General features: G+C 36.6%; 1 pseudogene; it reads right to left on the reverse strand.

Annotated features, from left to right (window-relative positions):
- Positions 1-18,341, reverse strand: part of LOC116751092 — an 85,171-nt pseudogene that overhangs the window by 48,282 nt on the left and 18,548 nt on the right.

Raw genomic sequence — 18,341 nt, forward strand, 5'->3', positions numbered from 1 at the left:
TTTCACAGGCGAATTCTATCAAACATTTAGAGAAGAGCTAACACCTATCCTTCTCAAACTCTTCCAAATATAGCAGAGGAAGGAACACTCCCAAATTCATTCTATGAGGCCAACATCACCCTGATACCAAAACAAGACAAAGATGTCACAAAGAAAGAAAACTACAGGCCAATATCACTGAAGAACATAGATGCCAAATTCCTCAACAAAATACTAGCAAACAGAATCCAACAGCACATTGAAAGGATCATACACCATGATCAAGTGGGGTTTATTCCAGGAATGCAAGGATTCTTCAATATAGACAAATCAATCAATGTGATACACCATATTAACCAATTGAAGGAGAAAAACCATATGGTCATATCAATACATGGAAGCTTTTGACAAAATTCAACACCCATTTACGATAAAAACCCTGCAGAAAGTAGGCATAGAGGGAACTTTCATCAACATAATAAAGGCCATATATGACAAACCCACAGCCAACATTATCCTCAATGGTTAAAAACTGAAAGCATTTCCACTAAGATCAGGAAAAAGACAAGGTTTCCCACTCTCACCACTCTTATTCAACATAGTTTTGGAAGTTCTAGCCACAGCAATCAGAGAAGAAAAATAAATAAAAGGAATCCAAATCAGAAAAGAGGAAATAAGCTGTCACTGTTTGCAGGTGACATGATACTATACATAGAGAATCCTAAAGATGCTACCAGAAAACTACTAAAGCTAACCAATGAATTTGGTAAAGTAGCAGGATACAAAATTAATGCATAGAAATCTCTGGCATTCTTATACACTAATGATGAAAAATATGAAAATGAAATCAAGAAAACACTCCCATTTAACACTGCAACAAAAAGAATAAAATATCTAGGAATAAACTTACCTAAGGAGATAAAAGACCTATATGCAGAAAATTATAAGACACTGATGAAAGTAATTAAAGATGATACAAAGGGATATACCACGTTCTTGAATTGGCAGAATCAACATTGTGAAAATGACTCTACTACCCAAAGCAATCTACAGATTCAATGAAATCCCTATCAGACTACCACTGGCATTTTTTACAGAACTAGAACAAAAAATTTCACAATTTGTATGGAAACACAAAAGAATAGCCAAAGCAATCTTGAGAACGAAAAATGGAGCTGGAGGAATCAGGCTCCTTGACTTCAGACTATACTACAAAGCTACAGTAATCAAGACAGTATGGTACTGGCACAAAGACAGAAATATAGATCAACGGAACAGGAGAGAAAGCCCAGAGATAAACCCCTGTACATATGGTCCCCTTATCTTTGATAAAGGAGGCAAGAATATACAGTGGAGAAAAGACAGCTTCTTCAATAAGTGGTGCTTGGAAGACTGTACAGGTAAATGTAAAAGTATGAAATTAGAACACTCCCTAACACCATACACAAAAATAAGCTCAAAATGGATTAAAGACCTAAATGTAAGGCCAGACACTACAAAATTCTTAGAGGAAAACATAGGCAGAACACTCTATGACATAAATCACAGCAAGGTCCTTTTTGACCCACCTCCTAGAGAAATGGAAAAAAAAATGGGACCTAATGAAACTTAAAAGCATTTGCACAGCAAAGGAAACCATAAACAAGATGAAAAGCCAACCCTCAGAATGGGAGAAAATATTTGCGAATGAAGCAACTGACAAAGGATGAATCTCCAGAATTTACAAGCAGCTCATGCAGCTCAATTAAAAACAAAACAAAACAAAAACCCCAATCCAAAAATGGGCAGAAGACCTAAATAGACATTTCTCCAAAGAAGATAATCAGATTGCCAACAAACACATGAAAGAATGCTCAACATCATTAATCATTAGAGAAATGCAAATCAAAACTACAATGAGATATCATCTCACACCAGTCAGAATGGCCATCATCAAAAAATCTAGAAACAATAAATGCTGGAGAGGGTGTGGAGAAAAGGGAACACTCTTGCACTTCTGGTGGGAATGTGAATTGGTACAGCCACTATGGAGAACAGTATGGAGGTTCCTTAAAAAACTACAAATAGAACTACCATATGACCCAGCAATCCCACTACTGGGCATATACCCTGAGAAAACCAAAATTCAAAAAGAGTCATGTACCAAAATGTTCATTGCAGCTCTATTTACAATAGCCCGGAGATGGAAACAACCTAAGTGTCCATCATCAGATGAATGGATAAAGAATATGTGGCACATATATACAATGGAATATTACTCAGCCATAAAAAGAAACGAAATTGAGCTATTTGTAATGATGGGGATAGACATAGAGTCTGTCATACAGAGTGGAGTGAGTCAGAAAGAAAAAGACAAATACCGTATGCTAACACATATATATGGAATTAAAAAAAAATAAATGTCATGAAGAACCTAGGGGGAAGACAGGAATAAAGACACAGACCTACTGGAGAACGGACTTGAGGATATGGGGAGGGGGAAGGGTGAGCTGTGACAAAGTGAGAGAGAGGCATGGACATATATACACTAACAAACCTAAGGTAGATAGCTAGTGGGAAGCAGCCGCATGGCACAGGGATATCGGCTCGGTGCTTTGTGACCGCCTGGAGGGGTGGGATAGGGAGGGTGGGAGGGAGGGAGACGCAAGAGGGAAGAGATATGGGAACATATGTATATGTATAACTGATTCACTTTGTTATAAAGCAGAAACTAACACACCATTGTAAAGCAATTATACCCCAATAAAGATGTTAAAAAAAAAAAACTACAAATAGAACTACCATACAACCCAGCAATCCCACCACTGGGCATATACCCTGAGAAAACCATAATTCAAAAAGAGTCATGTACCAAAATGTTCATTGCAGCTCTATTTACAATAGCCAGGACATGGAAGCAACCCAAGTGTCCATCAACAGATGAATGGATAAAGAAGATGTGGCACATATATACAATGGAATATTACTTAGTCATACAAAGAAATGAAATTGAGTTATTTGTAGTGAGGTGGATGGACCTGGAATCTGTTATACAGAGTGAAGTAAGTCAGAAGGAGAAAAACAAATACCATATGCTAACACATATATATGGAATCTAAGAAAAAAAATGTCATGAAGAGCCTAGGGGTAGGACGGGAATAAAGACACAGACTTACTAAAGCATGGCCTTGAGGATATGGGGATAGGGAAGGGTAAGCTGTGACGAAGTGAGAGAGTGGCATGGACATATATACACTACCAAACGTAGGGTGTATAGCTAGTGGGAAGCAGCCACGTGGCACAGGGAGATCAACTAGGTGGTTTGTGAATACCTAGAGGGTGGGATAGGGAGGGTCAGCGGGAGGGAGATGCAAGAGGGAAGAGATATGGGAACATATGTATATGTATAACTGATTCACTTGGTTGTAAAGCAGAAACTAATACACCATTGTAAAGCAATTATACTCTAATAAAGATGTTTAAAAAAATTTGGAATAAAAGAGGGTAAATTATAAGGCAAAAATTTTTATGTTAGAAGTCTATTGATATAATAGACCAGTAAAGATGAAAACAGAGATGAGATGTCAAATTCCAAAAATATATATAACTTTCAAAAACTGGCTCAAGAAGACCCCTACTATTTACATAAACATTACATAATTTGAGTAAGAAGTTAAAAACACGTCTCCACAAAGAAAACTCCAGACCCAGACAGTCCAATAGGTGAGTTCCATGAAACTATCAAGGAACAGGTAATTCCAAATTACAAAACTTGTCCAGAGTTTTGTAAAAAAAAAGAGGGCCAACTCCTGAAATTGTTTCTGAAATTAGTGTTACTAGATACCAAAACCAAGCAAGTACAATATGGGAAAAGAAAACAATAGACTAACCTCACGCAGGAACACACATTCAAAATCATAAACAAAATATAGACAAGCCAAATCCTGAATTATGTGAAAAATATAGTAAACCATAGGCAAGTTTCTTTTTACACAGGAATGCAAAGTTGGTTAACTTTTAAAAAATCCAATTAATTTAATTTATTACATTAATGGATTAAAGGAGAAAACAATAGAATCTTATCAATAATGAAGGAAAATAACTTAAAATTCATTACCCCTTTATGATAAACAATTCAGCACATCAGCCCAAAAAAGAAAAAAGCCCAAACAAACATAACAAGCTAGTAAAATAAGAGAACTATCTTACCTGATAAAATGATAAATGTGGTATTTATAAAATGTATAGCAAACACAGTAATATGGCTAGATTTGTGATTAGGGGCTTTATCTTACTGGTTAAACAAAGAACTCTGAATTTTGGGGGGACTATTTTGGAGAATATTAAAGGACTTCAAGCAGATTCTCTGTCCATTTTGAAAAGATATTTCTATGGAATATGTAAAAGAAAAATTAAAATAGAGGTCATGGTCTACAATCTAGTGTGTAACTCAAATAGAGAGGAATTGGAAGATCTGGAAACGAAGGGAGCGATATGAGATATTGAAGTAAAACAAAGTAAAGGATATCTTAATCCCAAACTCCTAATTTATCATACACACATTACTATATATAACATAGATAATCAACAAGGACCTACTTTATAGCAGAGGGAACTCTACTCAATATTCCGTAATAACATATAAGGGAAAAAATCTGAAAAAGGATGGATATATGTATATGTATAAGTGAACCACTTTGTTATACACTTGAAACTAACACAACATTGTAAATCAACTATATCCCAATATAAAATAAAAATTACATTAAAAAAAAGTAAAAGACTTTTAAAGAATTGCCTGTGAAGGGAGGAGAAGCAGAAATAGTGAAGATGTTTAGCTTTATTGAGTAGACACTGGGGGAAACAGGTAAGTCTCACTACCTGGAGGTGGGACATAGAACTACCCTTTAGGCAGCTGTGTGTACAAGTGTAAAGCTCAGAAGAATTGTGAGTGGTAACAGTAAGTGTAGTGCTTGAAGCCATTCATTTAGAGGAGGTCATCCAAAGAGTAGGTACAGAGGTACATTTAAATGGAAAACAAAAATAAAAAGAGGAGCATGAAAAGCCAAGGAAATCAGAGGAGAACTAAAGGAGACTTCTGTCATTAAAGGTTTTAAGAAGAAGAAACTGTCCATGTAAAATACTACAAAGCTATAATTCCCCTTTTTCCCCTCATTTTTCACCAATCATAAATCTTCAAATCACACAAGATCTTTTGCAAAGACCATTAATGTATATCTGTGAGCCAGCACCATCAGATCTGTATAAAGAAAAAAAATAGATATTTATCCCCACCTCTTACCTTGCCTTAATAGAAAGCTAGTTAGCTTCATCTGCCCCAGCAGAGTAAAACAGCTGTCATTAAGAAGGCATTGGTTAGGACAAAGTCTCTACTAACTGAATTATACCTAAGACTACAACAGCACATTGGAAAATGTTTCTCACAGAAAATGAGACAAATAATATGACTGCAATTATCAATGGACTTCCAATTACTGAGCTTGATAAAGGGAGAATAGAACCCAACCAAGGCAAAATGTTAGGATAAAGGTGCTGTAAGTGGACAATGGCAAAAGTGTCCATGGGAGATTAATGCTAATTCATTTAAATCCACTTAAGAGCTAATTTCCAAGAATTTAATGAAGTACAATGTTTTCTTTCTTTTTCTCAGAAAAAAAAGAAACAGCAACATAGATAAAAGAAGGAAAATATATTCTATGTTGCTACTCTTTCAACAGCCCTCACTTAATTCCATTCTAAACCCAATTCTACTCACCAGAAATGACTTTTTTAACAGCTTTATTGAGGTATAATTGATGTACAATAAACTGCACATATTTGAATTGCACATTATGCTGTTTCGATTGCTGCAATCAAAATAATTAGTATGTCCATCACTCCCAAAATTTCCTCACGTCCCTTTGTAAACCTTTCTTCCTTCCTCCTGTCCCCAACATACCAACCCCATATTTCCAGCCAGCCACTGATCTAATTTCTGTCACTATAGATTAGTTTATATTTTCTAGAACTTCATATAAATAGAACCCTACCTTGTATTACTTTCTTAGGACTGCCGTAACAAATTACCACAGGCCAAGTGACTTAAAACAACAGAAATGTATTCTCTAATAGTTCTAGGACTAGAAGTCTGAAATGAATGTGTTGATAAGACCACATTCTCTCTGAAGGCCCTAAAGAAGATGCCCTCCTTGACTCTTCTAGCTTCTGATAGTTGCTGGCAATCCTTGGCATTTCCTGTCTTGTGGCAGCATAACTCCAGTATCTGCCTCCGCCTTCACACGGTCTTCTTCCCTGTGTCTCCTCTATGTCTCTGTGTGCCCCCAAAGCTCTCTCTCCTTATAAGGAAATCAGTCATTGGATAATCCAGCAAAGAGTCTATTTTCAAATAAGGTCACATTCACAAGTACCATGCCTTAGGATTTCAACACATCTTTTGGGGACCAGAATTCAACCCATAATAGTCTGCCCCTGGTCTCCCAAAATTCATATCCTTCCCAAGTACAAAATACATTCATCCCTTTCCAACCTCCTCAAAAGACTTAACCCATTCTAGCACCAACTCTAAATCCAAAAATCTCATCTAAATGTCATTAACACAAAAAGTCCCAAAACTCATCTTCTAAATTATCTAAATCAAGTATAATAAGACTTGGGTTATGCTCCATCTTGGTGTAAAATTCTTCCCCATCTGTGGGCCTGTGAAACTAACAAACTAGTTATTTGCCCCCAAAATACAATGGTGGGACAGGTATAGAATAGATATTCCCATTCCAGTTGGGAAGGAATAAAGATGTTGCAGTTCCCAAGAACATCTCAAACCCAGCAAGGTAAATTTCATTAGGTTTCAAGGCATGAGAATACTCCTGGGGTCCTGAAAATGAGTCTATCTTTTCAGTCATCTGTGTTTTTTATATATTTAAGGTAAAAATAACTTTCTCTGAACCTGATTAATTCAGTGTTTATTGTAGTGACTCCTGGACCATCATCATAGGTAGATCAGGTAACAGAATTAAAGAGCTTCCAGGTCTTATGGTTTATACCCCTAGGGAGACACAAAGTCTTATTGGTGGGCAGGAAAGGTAGACCAACTTCATCTCTATAATTCAGGTATTAAGATTTCTACCTCTCTACTTATTTAGATATAACTTTTTAGTCATGAAAAGCTTCCTGCTTATCCCTAGATAGAATTTTATAGTAAGGATACCATGCCCTATTAAAATGGACAAATTGTATGTCTTGATTTTAACTAACAAGAAACCGAGGTGACCTTCCAAAGGCATTCTTTAACTTACTCTGCTGTATTAATCATGGAAATGTAGGCTGAGGCCACATTTACCATGACTAGTTGTTTCTCTAGATCTTTTTAAAATTTTCCTGGGCTTTCAAGCTGTTTATTCATGTCAAACTGCATCAATGTACTTATTTGCCTACCCTGTATAGGACTTTTCTTAACCTCTCCAGTTCCTACTCCTAGGGCACCATTAACTTCAGTCTCTTTTTACTCTGTATGGTCCTTGTAGGGATCAGAGAGAAGTGAAGTTAGCATTATGTAGCCCCACACTGATGCTCTAGAGCTCAAAAAATTTGAAGCTAGACTCTGGGGGTAATAGTCAACGCTCATTATCCCCCTGTTGGTATAATGAAATATAATTACTGTACTTTAACAGTGTTTAGTAATTACAGAATCCCACTTTCATAAAAAGAGAGGGCACGATTAGTAAATAAGTTATATTTTTTGACCACCTTGAGGAACCAGTGCAGGGCTTGGCTAAAGTTGTTAGGGTGAATGTGTTGGAGTCTTCGAATCCCCCCAATATTCACAGATGCAGATGTCACTATTTGGGGATGACATCCTGCTCCACCAAGCTGGTCTACAGGTCTAGTACTTTATCTTCAAAGCCAACATCCAAAATACATATATCAACCTAAATGGGAAAAGAATTTGAAAAAGAATAGATACATATATGTATAACTGAATCACTTTGCTATACACCTGAAACTAACACAACATTGTTAATCAAATATACTCCAATATAAAATAAAACTTTTTTAAAAAGAAAAAAGAAAAAGACAATGACAGGAAAATAATTACTGCCAAATCCAGCAATTAGGAATGGTTTTGGTAAAATGGTAGGAATTGATGCCAAGATGCAATGAGTTGAAAAATTACAAATAAATTAAACTAATTATTAAAGAACACTCCTCAAAATTTTTCAGAAATAAAGAGAAGAAACAGGGTAGGAGCTGAAATTAGATGCTCTGATAAAGAAGCCAAGAAAGAAAAATGAAGATACTCCAAATGTGAGGCTGAGTGAGGCTGGAGATAATGGAAGACAATACACCAGATGAAGGTCACTCAACTGGGGCTCAAAGAACATCCAAATAAGTTAGCTGCTATTATCAGGGAAGTGACTTGTTTAGTTTTGTAGAGGAAGTTCTATAAGTAGTCAGTCAAGGTTCCAGATGAAATGTGAATTCCCACTTTGAGATCCTGTGTTAGGGTTATTGCTCACACTGCCTTTTCTTTCAAGTCGTCAAAGACTGTATATAAAGCTTTTTTAACTGATATATACCATAACATGTTTTGTAATGAGCTATTAGAGAATGTACTATACTTGCAGCTAATAATCATTTTATAACACTGAATTAAACACTTTAAAAGCATATTAATTTCTATGTTATCAATAAGACCTTAACATCCTTATGCATAACGAACATATCAAAAAGGTGGAATTCTTCTAAAAACTACCAGAAAGTGTTAGAAGATGAGGTCTCATCTAAATGCTAATAAAAAATTTTTTTTTCACATAGCAGACATTTTCGGAGTTAACCTTATTTGGCCATAGTTTATAGTAAAATAATAAAACTGACTTTCAAAAGAGTTTCACTTTTTGCATTTCTAGAAGATTATAATTATTCCTCTGTCCTCTGAGGCTTATAATTTGATAGCCTGCCACTCTTAATAAATAGACCAGTTTTGCAATTCTAATATAATCCTATCACATCTTATTATTAGATGATCATTAATACTTAAACCCAATGATCTATTCTTGCCCTCTGTTAATATATACTGTCATCCCTTATAAAAGAGATTAAAGGAAACAGAGTGTGTTCTTCCTGGGGAGAGGGATGCAATTTGTAATAAACTGGCAAGTAAACCTCATGAATAGCTTCTACACAGTGTCCCCATTCTGATCTAAATCTTTAACCAGTTCAAAAAATAAATAACTAAAAAGTAAAAATACTGATAGGACATAATGAGCCCAAGCACAAACCATGTCGAGAGAGAATCTACTGGGACAATGTCCTTGCTCAGATAACTAAAGGACCACATTTAGGTTTCTACCTCTAACTCACTTCTACTTTAGATTTGAGGAGCCTGTGGAATAGTCCAAGTGTCCAAATATTGAACAGGATGCTAAATATCTCACAAGAAAGGGTAGCTGGAAACAACTTGATTTCTGTTTTAGCACTTTCTGTGTTAGCCTTTGATGTTCTAGTGATGAGGTTTTCATGTCTGCTTATGTTCTGGACTCTCAGACCTAGCATTCACTCCTTCATGTTACCTCAAAGCCAAGAGTATTTATACAGAAAGAAATTGGGAAAAAACAAAGTGGAAGTATATTTGCTTCAGTAGGAGTGGGTTAATAAGGGGGAAAAAAGAGTCAAGCAGGAGAGCACCACTGGAGAAAACCCCTCAAATACTTTTTCTTTTTATGAGTCTCCCTCCAAGATGTGATAACTACTTTTAAAGGTGAGGTTTTCAACAACAGAGAACAATGGTGTCATAAATTACTATTTATTTATTTCAACATTTTGTTAAATAGTAATTTTCCCTAGTGGCTAAAACCAGATAGAATGTTATGGTATTAATGGTTCTTGGCTGTGAGGCTTATATTTCATTTGCAATCAAATCAGCAGGCTCCTCATCCTCTAAAGCAATCTGGATTAAAAAAAAAAAAAAGATACAGCCATCAGAATACTCAAGAGGAAACAAATTCACACAAAACCGCACAATAAGGAAGAAACACCTTTTCGAATTAATTTTTCAAAGGCTCCTAGATGTTATAGCATTAGGAAACCTCCTCCTGGTGTAATTAATGAAGTCTCTGCACTTAAAATGGACCCAAAGCAAATTTAGAATCTTTCTTTTAATTAAAAAGGGCTCCACTGTGAAGAAGTGACCTTCTTGACACCAAAAGGCATAGGACAGAACAAGGCAGAATACTTACAAAAGAACTAATGTAATAAACCTGAAAATCTGAAGGAGATCAAGATGGATACAATTCTTTCAGCCAGAGATGACCAAGGTTTTCACTATTTCCTTAGAAAGGAGAAAGTAAAATGCTAATCTCAAAACCCCAGTCTATAACATTTTAGTTGTTGCATCTTCAAAATAGCTAAATTCTATAAAGTTCTAAGTCTGTAACTCGTGTTCAGTCATTTACAACATACCTTTTTGTTGTTCTGATGAAGTCCCTCTGGGAGTAGGATTTATAGTTATGTGGCCCGTGTGGACCCTGATGGACAAGGGCTGGTGCCCAGAATGGGCAGATCACCCAAGTAAGCCCACCTTGCAGAATAGTACCTTAACATTTATTCCTGAGTAAGAGAATTATAACACCTGATTTTATTCATTCTTCTACAAGCATTCATTGAGCACCTACAATGTGTACTGACTTCTGAGAAATACAAAAATAACAATTCTTGGGTGGGTAAGAAGAGGGTTCCTAAGGCATATGAATAAATGCCAAATTAAGGACATATCAAAATCTCCTGATTCCTCCTTAAAATTACTCTATCCCCCCAACTATTCTGCAATAGCACATGGCCACACATCTCTTACAAATATTTCTACTCTATTATAGTAAGTTTCTAGGGAGAAGTTACTGACATTCAAGTTTATGTGCCCAGGGTATTAAAAATATAGTGGGTGCTTTGAAGTATGTCTTTGGAATGAATTAATGAATTCAAAGAACAGAGACTTTACTTTTAGTTCATGTGATCTCTGGAAAGATGTCAAGAAGAAGAAGGAAACTCAACAGACCTGAAACAAAGAAATTATGATAGAAATAGTGGTGGGACGTAATTTAGGAGAAAATGCCTCTGGTCTGGATAATGTAACTGGAAGATGTGTACCCTGTCTCCTGCTTCAGAGTTCTCCTCCCCTATGATCTACTCCTAGATCAGCCATCAAAATGTAACACCTACAAAAAATGAACAATTACTTAAGACAACTGGAGCTGATTTTTATTTTAATTCAATCTTCAAGACATATTCAGGTAATGGAGGGAAAAGAAACTTTTGATTTGAATTTCCAGACAAATTATAGCTGTAGACATAGCGCTATTTTTCAATGAAGTCCCATTCTCTTAAGACAGTTTGTCTATTTATTGCATGCTATGGGCTAAATTGGGTCCCATCAAAAAGTCATATGGCCAACAAACACATGAAAGAATTCTCAACATCATTAATCATTAGAGAAATGCAAATCAAAACTACAATGAGATATCATCTCACACCAGTCAGAATGGCTATGATCAAAAAACCTAGAAACAATAAATTCTGGAGAGGGTGTGGAGAAAAGGGGACACTCTTGCACTGCTGGTGGGAATGTGAATTGGTACAGCCACTATGGAGAACAGTATGGAGGTTCCTTAAAAAACTACAAATAGAACTACGATATGACCCAGCAATCCCACTACTGGGCTTATACCCTGAGAAAACCATAATTCAAAAAGAGTCATGGGGCTTCCCTGGTGGTGCAGTGGTTGAGAGTCCACCTGCCGATGCAGGGGAATCGGGTTCACGCCCCGGTACGGGAAGATCCCACATGCCGCGGAGCAGCTGGGCCCGTGAGCCATGGCCGCTGAGCCTGCGTGTCCGGAGCCTGTGCTCCACAACGGGAGAGGCCACAAGAGTGAGAGGCCTATGTACTGCAAAAAAAAAAAAAAAAAAAGTATAAAAAAAAAAAAAGAGTCATGTACCAAAATGTTCATTGCAGCTCTATTTACAATAGCCAGGACATGGAAACAACCTAAGTGTCCATCATCGGATGAATGGATAAAGAAGTGGCACATATATACAATGGAATATTACTCAGCCATAAAAAGAAACGAAATTGAGGTATCTGTAATGAGGTGGATAGACCTAGAGTCTGTCATACAGAGTGAAGTAAGTCAGAAAGAGAAAGACAAATACCGTATGCTAACACATATATATGGAATTTAAGGAAAAAAAAATGTCATGAAGAACCTAGGGGAAAGACAGGAATAAAGACACAGAACTACTAGAGAACGGACTTGAGGATATGGGGAGGGGGAAGCGTGAGCTGTGACAAAGTGAGAGAGAGGCATGGACATATATACACTACCAAACATAAGGTAGATAGCTAGTGGGAAGCAGCCGCATAGCACAGGGAGATCAGCTCGGTGCTTTGTGACCACCTAGAGGGGTGGGATAGGGAGGGTGGGAGGGAGGGAGATGCAAGAGGGAAGAGATATGGGACATATGTATATGTATAACTGATTCACTTTGTTTAAAGCAGAAACTAACACACCACTGTAAAGCAACTATATCCCAATAAAGATGTTTAAAAAAATTTCATATGTAGGGCTTCCAGGTGGCACAGCGGTTGAGAGTCCACCTGCCGATGCAGGGGACACGGGTTCGTGCCCCGGTCCGGGAAGATCCCACATGCCGCGGAGCAGCTAGGCCCGTGAGCCAAGGCCGCTGAGCCTGCACGTCCGGAGCCTGTGCTCCGCAACAGGAGAGGTCACAACAGTGAGAGGCCCGCGTACTGAAAAAAAAAAAAAAATTCATATGTTGCAATCCTAATACCCGCATACCTCAGAATTTAATTGTATTTATTTATTTATTTATTTATTTATTTAACGTATTTATTGGCCATAAATGCATGAGTTTATTTCTGGAAACCCAACTGCATTCCACTGATCTATACGTCTATCATTACACCAGTGTCATACTGTTTTATTTTTTTAATAGATCTTTATTGGAGTATAATTGCTTCACAATATTGGTTAGTTTCTGTTGTTTAACAATGTGAATCAGCCATATGCATACATATTGTCCCCATATCCCCTGCGTCTTGAGCCTCCCTCCACCCTCCCTATCCCACCCCTCTAGGTCATCACAAAGCACCAAGCTGATCTCCCTGTGCTATGCAGCTGCTTCCCACTAGCTAACTATTTTACATTCGGTAGTGTATATATGTCGATGCTACTTTCACTTCACCCCAGCTTCCCTCTCCCACCCTGTGTCCTCAAGTCCATTCTCTATGACTACATCTTTTATTTCTGCTCTGCAACTAGGTTCATCAGTACCGATTTTATTTTTTTTAGGTTCCATACATATGTGTTAGCATATGGTATTTGTGTTTCTCTTTCTGACTTACTTCACTCTTTATGACAGACTCTAGGTCCATCCACCTCACTACAAATAACTCAATTTCATTTCTTTTATGACTGAGTAATATTCCATTGTATATATGTGACACATCTTCTTTATCCATTCATCTGTTGAGGACATTTAGGTTGGTTCCATGCCTTGGCTATTGGAAATAGTGCTGCAATGAACATTGTGGTACATGTCTCTTTTTGAATTGTGGTTTTATCAGAGTATATGCCCAGTAGTGGGATTGCTGGGTGATATGGCAGTTCTATTTTAGTTTTTAAAGAAGCTCCATTCTGTTTTCCATGGTGATTGTATCAATTTACATTCCCACCAACAGTGCAGGAGGGTTCCCTTTTTAACCACACCCTTTCCAGCATTTAATTTTTCTAGATTTTTGATGATGGCCATTCTGACTGGTGTGAAGTGAAACCTCATTGTAGTTTTGATTTCCATTTCTCTAATAATTAGTGATGTTAAGCATTTTTCATGTGCCTCCTGGCCAGCTGTACATCTTCTTTGGTGAAATGTCTATTTAGGTCTTCCACCCATTTTTTAATTGTATTGTTTGTTTTTTGATATTGAGCTCCATGAGCTGTTTGTATATTTTGGATATTAATCCTTTGTCTGTTGTTTCATTTGCAAATATTTTCTCCCATTCTGAGGGCTGTCTTTTTGTTGTTTATGGTTTCCTTTGCTGTGCAAAAGCTTTGAAGTTTCATTAGGTTCCATTTGTTTATTTTATTTCCATTACTCTAAGAGGTGGATCAAAAAAAGATCTTGCTGTGATTTATGTCAAGGAGTGTTCTTCCTACGTTTTCCTCTAAGATTTTATAGTGTCCGGTCTTACATTTAGGTCTTCAATCCATTTTGAGTTTATTTTTGTGTATGTTGTTAGGGAGTGTTCTAATTTCATTCTTTTCCATGTAGCTGTCCAGTTTTCCCAGCTCCAGTTATTGAAGAGGCTGTCTTTTCTCCTTTGTATGTTCTTGCCTCCTTTGTCATAAGTTAGGTGTCCATATGTGTGTGGGTTTATCTCTGGGCCATTCTATCCTGTACTACTGATCTGTATCTCTGTTTTCGTGTCAGTACCATACTGTCTTGATTACTGTAGCTCTGTGGTATAATTTGAAGTCGGGGAGCCTGATTCCTCCAACTCCATTTTTTTTCTCAAGATTGCTTTGGCTATTCAGTGTCTTTTGTGTTTCCATACAAATTGTAAAATTTTTTGTTCTAATTCTGTGAAGAATGCCATTGGTAGTTTGATAGGGATTGCACTGAATCTGTAGATTGCTTTGGGTGGTATAGTCATTTTCACAACATTGATTCTTCCAATCCAAGAACATGGTATATTTCTCCATCTGTTTATGTCATCTTTGATTTCCTTCATTAGCATTTTATAGTGTTCTGAGTACAAGTCTTTCGCCTCCTTAGGCAGAGGGAGAAAGACTTAGGCAGGTTTATGCCTAGGTATTTTATTCTTTTGTTGCAATGGTAAATGGGAGTGTTTCCTTAGTTTCTCTTTCTGATTTTTCATTGTTGGTGTATAGGAATACCAGAGATTTCTCTGCATTAATTTTGTATCCTGCAACCTTACGAAATTCATTGATTAGTTCTAGGAGTTTTCTGGGGGCATCTTTAGGATTTTCTATGTATAGTATCATGTCATCTGCAAAGAGTGACAGTTTTACTTCTTCTTTTCAATTTGTATTACTTTTATTTCTTTTTCTTCTCTGATTGCCATGGATAGGACTTCCAAAACTATGTTAAATAACAAGTTTTTTAACAAGTTTTTAACAGACATCCTTGTCTTGCTCCTGATCTTATTGGAAATGTTTGCAGTTTTTCACCATTGAGTATAATGCTTCCTGTGGGTTTTGTCATATACGGCCTTTATTATGTTGAGGTAGGTTCCCTCTATGTGCATTCTCTGGAGAGGTTTATCATAAATGGGTGTTGAATTTTGTTAAAGCTTTTCTGCACCTATTGAGAATGATCATGTGTTTTTTATTCCTTAATTTATTAATTGTGGTGTATCACACTGATTGATTTGCATATACTGAAGAATCCATGCATCCCTGTGATAAATCTCACTTGATCATGGTGGATTATCCTTTTAACGTGTTGTTGGATTCTGTTTGCTAGTATTTTGTTCAGGATTTCTGCATCTACGTTCATCAGTCATATTCGTCTGTAATTTTCTTTTTTTTGTGATATCTTTTTCTGGTTTTGGTTTAAGGGTGATGGTGGCTTCATAGAATGAATTTGGGAGTGTTTCTCCCCTCTGCAATTTTTTGGAAAAGTTTTATAAGGATCAGTGTTAGCTCTTCTCTAAATGTTTCCACAGAATTCGCCTGTGAAGCCATCTGGTCCTGGACTTTTGTTTGTTGGAAGATTTTAAATTACGGTTTCAATTTCATTGCTTGTGATAGGTCTATTCATATTTTTTAATTCTTCCTGGTTCAGTCTTGAAAAACTGTACCTTTCCAAGAATTTGTCCACTTCTTCATGGTTGTCCATTTTATTGGCATATAGTTGTTTGTAGTATTCTCTTACAAATCTTTGTATTTCTGCAGTGTCAGTTGTGATTTTTCCTTTCTCATTTCTAATTTTATTGATTGAGTCCTCTCCCTTTTTTCTTGATGAGTCTGGCTAAGGGTTTATCAATTTTGTTTATCTCTCAAAGAACCAGCTTTTAGTTTTATTGATCTTTGCTATTGTTTTCTTCATTACTATTTTATTTCTGCTCTGATCTTTATGATTTCTTTCCTTCTACTGACTTTGGGTCTTCTTTGATCTTCTTTCTCTAGTTGTTTTAGGTGTAGGGGTAGACTGTTTATTTGAGATTTTTCTTGAGGTGAGATTGAATTGCTATAAACTTCCCTCTTAGAACTGCTTTTGCTGCATCCATAGATTTTGGGTTGTCGTGTTTTTGTTGTCATTTGTTTCTATGTATCTTTTGATTTCCTCTTTGATTTCTTCAGTCATCGCTTGGTATTTAGTAGCATATTGTTTAGCCTCCATGTGTTGTGTTTTTTATGTTTTTTCCCCCTGTAATTATTTCTAATCTCATAGCGTTGTGGCTGGAAAAGATGCTTGATATGATTTCAATTTTCTTAAATTTACCAAGGCTTGATTTGTGACACAAGATGTGATCCTGGAGAATGTTCCATGTGCACTTGAGAAGAAAGTGTATTCTGCCACTTTCAGGTGGAATGTTCTATAAATATCAATTAAATCTATCTGGTCTATTGTGTCCTTTAAAGCTTGTGCTTCCTTATTTATTTTCTGTATGGATGATCTGTCCATTGGTGTAAGTGGGGTGTTAAAGTCCCCTACTATTATTGTGTTACTATCGATTTCTCCTTTCATGGTTGTTGCATTTGCCTTATGTACTGAGGTGTTCCAATGTTGGGTGCATAAACATTTATAATTGTTATATCTTCTTCTTGGGTTTATTCTTTGATCATTATGTAGTGTTCCTCCTTATCTCTTGTAACAGTCTTTATTTTAAAGTCTATTTTATCTGATATTAGTATTGCTACTGCAGCTTTCTTTTTGATTTCCATTTGCATAGAAATATCTTTTTCCATCCCTTCACTTTCAGTCTGTATGTGTCCCTAGGTCTGAAGTGGGTCTCTTGTAGACAGCAATATATGGGTCTTGTTTTTTGTATCCATTCAGCCAGTCTTTCTTTTGGTTGGGGCATTTAATCCATTTACAATCAAGGTTATTATCAATATGTATGTTCCTATTACATTTTCTTAATTGTTTTGGATTTGTTTTTGTGGGTCTTTTTTTCTCTTGTGCTTCCCACCTAGAGAAGTTTCTTTAGCATTTGTTGTAAAGCTGGTTTGGTGGTGCTGAATTCTCTTAGCTTTCACTTGTCTGAAAAGGTTTTGACTTCTTCATTGAATCTGAATGAGATCCTTGCTGGGTAGTATAAACTTGGTTGTGGTTTTTCTCTTTCATCACTTTAAGTATGTTCTGCCACTCCCTTCTGGCCTGCAGAGTTTCTGCTGAAAAATCTGCTGATAACCTTATGGGTATTCCCTGGTAGGTTATTTTTTGCTTTTTCCTTGATGCTTTTAATATTTTTCTTTGTACTTAACTTTATATAGTTTGATTAATATGTCTCAGTGTGTTTCTCCTTGGGTTTATCCTGTATGGGACTCTCTGCACTTCCTGGATTGGGTGGGTATTTCCTTTCCCATATAGGGAAGTTTTCAACTATAATCTCTTCAATATTTTCTCAGACCCTTACTTTTCTCTTCTTCTCCTGGGACCCTTATAATTCAAATATTGGTGCATTTAGTGTTGTCCCAGAGGTCTCTGAGATTGTCTTCAATTTCTTTTCCTTGTTTTTTCTTTATTCTGCTACTTGGCAGTTATTTCCACCATTTGTCTTCCAGCTCATTATTTGTTCTTCTGCCTCAGTTATTCTGTTATTGATTCCTTCTAGTGTATTTTTCATTTCAGTTGTTGTGTTGTTCATCTGTGTTTGTTCTTTATTTCTTCTAGATCTTGTAATCATTCTTGTATTTTCTCATCCATGCCTCCATTCTATTTCCGAGATTCTGGATCATCTTTACTATCATTACTGTGAATTCTTTTTCATGCTGATTGCCTGTTTCCTCTTCATTTATTTGGTCTTGTAGGTTTTTACCTTGCTCCTTCATCTGTCACATATTTTTTTGTGGTCTCATTTTTTTTATTTTTATGAGTGGGATTGTGTTCCTGTCTTACTGGTTGTTTGGCCTGAGGCTTCAACACTGGAGTTTGTAGACTGTTGGGTAGAGCTGGGTCTTGGTGCTGAGACAAGGACCTCCATGAGACCTCACTCCAGTGAATATTTCCAGAGGTCTAAGTTTCTCTATTAGTTCAGTGGTTCAGACTCGGAGCTCCCACCACAGAAGCTTCCTTCACCTGACCCCCGGCTCATGAACCAAGAT

The sequence above is a fragment of the Phocoena sinus genome, chromosome 3 (genome assembly GCF_008692025.1).
Source record: "Phocoena sinus isolate mPhoSin1 chromosome 3, mPhoSin1.pri, whole genome shotgun sequence".
NCBI lineage: Eukaryota > Metazoa > Chordata > Mammalia > Artiodactyla > Phocoenidae > Phocoena > Phocoena sinus.